Raw genomic sequence first — 7101 nt, forward strand, 5'->3', positions numbered from 1 at the left:
TGTAAAAGGGGGCAGGTTATTCAATAATATATAAAACCTTTGTGTAGGAAATATACCCTAGCTACAGTGGAAAATAATCCAAGAACTAGAAAACAATTGGAGCCTGGGCCCATATTTCTCCATCTCTTCTTTGCTCTGCCCACTATCTCTGTAATCCTGTTTGGCACTCAGCATGGCTTCCATGCCCATCTCGCTAACCAGCTGGCTGGAGCTTTCTGTATCCACTGATCTAGCATATTTTATTTAAGTCAGATGTAAAATATTAGCTTTCTGGTCAAGTAATGAGAAACACCTCTAGTACAATACATGGACTATGGTATAGGTATAGACTATTGACCTGAGGAGTTGACAACAACCATTCAGAAAGCAGTAACAAATGTCTCATCAGCTGCCAGTGATTATTGGATCTGCAGCTCTTCTTTGCAAAAGGTCATAACAGAAAGATTCTCTGGTTCATGACTCCAAATTGCTCTTTAATTGAAATGTTTGCTAACATTTTTAAATTACAAGGTATTGCATAAAACCCCCAAAACCTGGTTCCTTTTGAAAAATCAGAAGTCCTGAATCAACATTCCTACACAGAAACATATGCTTAATAAAGCTGTTTTTCCCCTTTTTAGATCTGGCCTTCATTGCTACCTGGACCAATTCTTTTGTAAAGCTGACCTGATTGCTTTTGACTTTGAGATCCTTGAAAAAAATTCTGACTGTAAACTCTGATGGCTTTGAAGACTAGCACTTTATTTGAATTACCTTCGTATCACAGTATCCTGCAGAACATTCAGGCCACATTTGGTGACCAGATCGATGTCACTGAAATAGTTAAAGTAAAAAAAATATTATCAGTATATTCACCAATCTTGATTGTTAATAAGAAACAATTATTCTATTTTAATTAATGTCTGAAATCCACAGAAGCCACAAACACCTCAATTTATCCAATAATTTCTTCTTAAATCAAAATTTTAGAAAAATAATTACAGGTGCTAACAAGTAGCAAAACTGACTGTGCATAGAATTGGCTTTTTGTTGTTGTTGTTTGGTAAAGGAAGGTGATTAGCAGAAAACGGAAAACAGAGAAGATGCAGAAAGAGGAAGCTGGGAGCAGGAAGAACCTCACACTGGGAAGCAAAGATACTGGGATCACTAAGAATCCATTTCATTACACATCCCAGCAATCGCTCAAAGAGTTTCTTGGGACAAGCAGTTAAAGCAGGTCACACATGAAAAGGAAATGCTTTGTTTTGTAGAAGTGGAAGAACTGGGAATAATGGAGATTTTTATGGGTCAGTACCTTGCTAATCAGTGAACACTTTACAATTTAATTTAAGGCTTTTTTAAGCCCTGGAACTCATTAATGCAGAAGCCATTGGAAACTGCTGGGACTCTCACAGGTCATCCACAGAGATGCCTCAGTCCCAGAACTCAGATGCAAATAAACAAGACATCTGTGTCCAAAAGTTTGACTTTCACTCTCTGTATGCAATGAAGCCGAGCGCAAACGCTCCTTCAGAAGAGGCTGACCTCAGAAGGTTCTGGCACATCCCCAGTCTGGGAAGGACTAACAGGATTTATATGCACAGATAGGAAAGGGCCACTCAGCACCTGGTGATAACACCGCATTCAATCAAGGGAAATTAAATTCTAACAGGATTAAAGAAGTCAGCAGTTAATACATAGGAGCAAGATTTTCCCCAAGCCGACATGCACATTGAAAGCCTATCTTCTTTGGGAGAAACTGCTAAGAACATGACACAATGCATTAAGGAAGGAAGCAGCTTAAAATATGTGCAGAAATTTTAGCTTTACATTCTGGTATGGCAACATAGATTAGGTCTGAATCTCCTAAGATTTATTGCCCTGTTTGCTAGCAATGAATGCAAAAACATGCATTAAAATAACACTGTGGAACCAACCCAAATAAACTAAAATTACATATCAGATTTGTAGTGTGACTATCACACATGCACTCGAGCACACACACACACACAAAGGGAATATACCAAAAATATCAAATATGAAAATCATGAATATATTTCATTATCCCAAATTAAGGCTCTTTAATACTTTGTGGTTGTGCCTCAGAAACCTAGCTGTTTCCTATCAATGTTTCCGCACTTCTCAATTTGCAATTTTTATGAAACTCAAAGAGGATGCCCACAATTTATGCAAATGAAGGATCAACATTTCCCTAACAGCAGTTACAAGGGACTTATCTTTTTCCCAAAAGCTCTCTCTTCCCTTGAGAAGAAATATACCATGCTTTTATGGGCACTGCCACTTCCTCATCTTGCTTCCTGCCATAGATGTGAAGTTAAACCAAGGACTGTGCTGCTTTTCGGTTGCTTCTTTCTCCTTGTAGAAATTGACTCAAAGCAACTAGATGCTCCAGCTAGTCAAACAAGCCAGGATTGGTGAAGTGCCCGGGCTAAAGGATAAGCTTGTCCTTGAATAGGTCATGGCTCAGCTGAAACTTGCCTTCCCTGGGGACAATGATTCCCTGTCAAAAAAAGGCTGGTTGTTTTGCTCGTATTCTGTATTTCTCAGAGAAGGAAATTGGTCTCTGTGGTAGACTAATTACATTAATGGTCCCACTGCTTGGCCCCTACCAGTGTCCTCACACCCTTCCCTGTAGCATTATAGTACCTTCTGAGTCTGACTCTGAGCTCGATTAGATTATATTATTTTGGCCAGTGGGATATTAGCAAGTGTGATGCAAGAAGAGACTTAGAGAGTGCTTGCATATTGCGCTTGCTTCTGTTGCTATTTGCAATGTCTAAGTAAGGGAACATACCTAGCATGCCTGCTGGAGGATGAAGGACATGTAGCTTAGAGCCAAGTTAACCCAGCCGAGCCCATCAGCCCATCCTAAATTAGCCAATAGCCAGTGATATGCATTTATGTGTGAGTCCAACCAAGACCAGAAGACTTCTTTTACAGCCTACAATCATAAAGGCTTTGTTTCCCTGTGAATAATCTCTTTCCTCCATCAGCCCAGACCTTCAGAACCATAAATGTGTCTTGAATAATCTTCCTAATAGGAGAAAATACTTTCCTGGCGAGGGAGGAGAGAGAGGGGGACATTTCCCAAATCCCTCTCTAGTCACTACTCACCATTTTCTTGCTAAGTTGCTAAATGCGATAAAAGTAAATATGATTAAGTAAGTAATTAGGTATTTACTCAGCTTAGATCAGTCCTTAACTGGACATATTGTTAAATGCTCTATTATAAGGTTTGATAGAGACATTTTTGTTTCCCTTTGGAGAATTTTTCTTCATAAAAATTGAGATGACTTAAGAAATAGTATATATTTAGGTCTGTGTTCACACAAATTATTCTAAAAGAATAAGATTGGAGATAAAAATAACTTATTTTAAAGCTGCTGATTCACCTTTATGGTAGTAGTCAATTGTGTGACAGAATCCAGTCTGTTATTTTTATAAGATAGCACCTTCATTACCTGAAGTTGTAAGAAAAAAAAAGTGTTCTTAACTGGAAGGTTAAATTTCACTGTTTATTTCCAATCATTGAAATATAATCAGATTGTGTGAAAACAAATCCACGTGCATGATTTTTATAAGAGATACACCCAAAACATAGGGGCGTTGAAAATTTGAGTATAAAATCATGGGGAAAATATATGGCAAGTATGAACTAAGTGAAATCTGGCATAATTATATTAAATAAGTCAAAAAAGACTTTAAGATAAAAAATAAAGTTAGGGATAGAAAGGGTCTTTGTATAATGATAAAAAAAAATTAAAACAGGAGACTAAACTTGTATACACATATCAAAATAGTCTCCACAAAAATATATTTCTGGTAGACTAAAGAATTAATTTTCAAAGGCAAAGTAACATATTTGGAAGAATATATATCTTTGGAGAAGGAAAGCTATTTGTTGTTATTGTTAAAAAATATGGAATGCTTCACAAATTTGCATGTCACCCTTGCGCAGGGGCCATGCTAAACTTGTCTGTATCATTTCAATTTAATATATGTGCTGCCGAAGCAAGCACAAGGAAAGCTATCTTAAATAAGTCACAAAGTGCTAAATAAAAATATATATTTGACAAAATTAAAATTAATAACCTTTTATAAAAAATATCATAGGGAAAATAAAGACATGCCACAGATTCTAAGAAGATAGTTGTGACATATTATATAATTTGCCATCAAGTTACAGCACAATGAATTATTATATATTTATACAATAGAAAATTAGTCAGTTGTGAAAATAAGTAAGTTCTACTTCTTATAACAAAGGATGAATTAAAAGTAAGAATACTATTGAGTGAAGAAAGCCAGTACCACAAAAACTATGTACAATATAATACACTTTTAATAAAATCAAAACTAAATAATGCATTGTTTAGGTCTGTATACTTAGGAGACAAGCTGATCATGATATAGCAAAGAGTTATAAAAACAAGATTTAGAATAATAGTTATTCCAATGGTTGAGGAAAGACAGAGAATGAGAATACAGTGATTGCATCAATAATAATAACAGCTTAAATAAAATGGGAGAAGTTTAATGAGTTGTTAGTGTTGTGCTGTATGTTTTACCTGTATTCTTTGTATGCATGGAACATTACATATTAAAAAAATAAATGCATTGGGTCAGCACTACTTGCAACTTATCAAAATTAATTTAATTAAATTCAAAACAAAAAATGGCTACAGATCTTTACATTTCAAAAGTCTAGTTAGTCTTTTGAAAAAATGAATTCAGTTAATAGTTTTGGGTGGAAGCTCTATATATATATATGAAAAGTATTATAAAAGTCGAGACAGAGAATGAGAGAATGAGAGAGAGAAAAGAGAAAATAGAATACCATGCACTATATTTTTGATATGATAAATCATGCTTTTTGGCATTATTTTTATCCCACTTGCTTCCCTAAAATGATAAGGGAGGGACTCAGTTGGATTAGAAGCATTCTTGGCATTTGCTATTCTGAATGTATTTTCCATCTTGAAGTCACTGTGCGTGAAGCCAGGAGCAATTACTTTTCAAGTGGATACAGTGTCACCACTTTTCAAGGTGTCATTGTCCTGCATTTCATCAGAACTGCTTGAGCCAGCTAGAGATTCACAAGCCAGGTATTACAAATAAATAGGGAATTGGAATTCTTTTCATCTGCAAATCAAGGAAACGCAAAATTGAGTTCTGACTAAAGAGGCACCCCCCTCTTTCTGAGAAAAGCATGTATGCCAACTGTTCTGGTGTGGTGCAAAGAAAGACTCATATTGGCAGTTCAAATACCTTTTTTTAAAAAATGTTTTCTATCTTTCCAATTAAGTTCATTCTATAGAGAAACAATGGATTAACCATTTGCCAATTGATTTGTTTTTCTTCTTCCTGGCAATCTTGATGAATAGCCAGTTGTCTGAAGCTTGATTTACTAGATCTTATAGTATAGCAGATCAGTTGTGCCCATAGGACAACCAGAGTGGGCTTGTGGCAGATAAGCTGCCAGGCGGTGCAGGAGATTAATAAGCTGGGCACTCAGAAAGTATTCGGAAAAGTCGCCTTTATTGCAGATATGCTAGTGCTGTGACTCCAAATCCTGAGTGATGAATATGGACAAAGCTTTCCCTTTATACCCTTAGTTTCTTTGTCCCCCAAATATGGGTCAGGTTTCCAGACTTTTTGCGGGCTTTGCAGCCCCCGTGAGTTGGGATGGGGGAAGTGAGACTACACTCAGAGGCTTGGTCTACCTGGCGCCAGCACTGCCAACCCCCTCAGGGGGTTGTATAAGGTTCATGGTTTATGGCCTCTGTAAAAGGGGAATATTCCGGGAAACAGATTATACAAGGCAGGGCAGGCACAGAGATAAGAATGGAGTTAATCATGGGCTAGCAAGAGTGTGCGGCAGAATGCAGGTTACTGGCACAGATTCAGATAGCTACCCCCCGCCCCCCAAATGTCTTATTTTCACTTTCAGGCTGATGGCTGCTCAGCCAGGTGTTTCTCAGGTATGTAGGTGCCTGAGCGCTGATACACAGCATTGCTTAAATTCATATGCCCACAGGAAATTCAAATGACTTTTGGGTAATTTACTTGTTTAGAAATTAGGTATGTATCTTTTTACCGCACCTCTATCATGACCCAAGCAAATTTGACTCCAAGGGTAATTTTGTATTATTATACATATATAAAATGTACAACTTGGTGATTTGATATACATATGCAGAAGAGGTAAAAGTAGGTTTACAGTTGTTTATATGGAAAATAAATAAGCTCATCCTATATAATAAAAGGCTAGTATGCAAATAGACCGAATGGCAGAACAACTGAAAAACCGGTTGCTATGACATGCACGGACCACCACGTGGCACATGTGGAATATGGCAGGCATTGGCCGTGGCAGGATGGTAAAGCGAGTGGGGGTGCCAGACCAAGGTGGGGTGCCAGTTTCTGTCATTGGGTGAACCTCTGGTAGTTACTGAAAATTCTTTGCTCCCACACACTATGGTCCCACCCAGCTCTTGCACCTGCTGCCAGTGCTGGCCCTGCTGGCACCTGCTGCCAATGCTGGAGCTGTTGCTCACACCTGCTGCTGGTACTGGCCCCAATTGCTCTGTGCTGTCAGTGGGTGCAAGCAGGGCTGTGCCATCAGCGTGTGGAAGCAGCGGCCATGGGAGTGGGGCTGCCAGCAGACAGGGGATTGGGGGCTGTGATGGGAGGGGCTGGATGGGGGTGCAGAGGATGGGCTGAGACCTACCCCTGTGCCCACTGTAGCCTCGCGGCCCACAGTACCTTTCAAGGTGCACAAATTCATGCACTGGGCCCCTAGTAAATAATAATACAAGAATAAACTGTGGTACTCACAACTGTAAAGCTATTTTGCCCCACCCTGTACATTGTGCAATAACCTGCACAATAAAGCTAGTTAACATATCCATCACTTCATATATTGTTTTTGTTTTGTTTTTTTCTTTTGGTAGTGACAGCACTTAGTATTAGCCTTCTTTGTAAATTTCAAGTACACAGTACGATATTGTTACCTAGAGTCACCATGCTTTGCATTAGATCTCCGGAACTTACTGGTCTTGCAAAACTGAAATTTGACTGGCATCTCCCCATTTTATTTTT

General features: G+C 38.3%; 1 non-coding gene across 1 annotated transcript; it reads right to left on the bottom strand.

Moving 5' to 3' along the window:
• Positions 1 to 3913: 3913 nt before the first annotated feature.
• On the bottom strand, positions 3914 to 4019 carry LOC118663953. Its single transcript, XR_004970234.1, has one exon. It is a non-coding gene; the product is annotated as a U6 spliceosomal RNA (small nuclear RNA).
• Between the last annotated feature and the right edge of the window lie 3082 nt (positions 4020 to 7101).

Source organism: Myotis myotis, unplaced genomic scaffold, assembly GCF_014108235.1.
Source record: "Myotis myotis isolate mMyoMyo1 unplaced genomic scaffold, mMyoMyo1.p scaffold_m19_p_9, whole genome shotgun sequence".
NCBI classification, from domain to species: Eukaryota; Metazoa; Chordata; class Mammalia; order Chiroptera; family Vespertilionidae; genus Myotis; species Myotis myotis.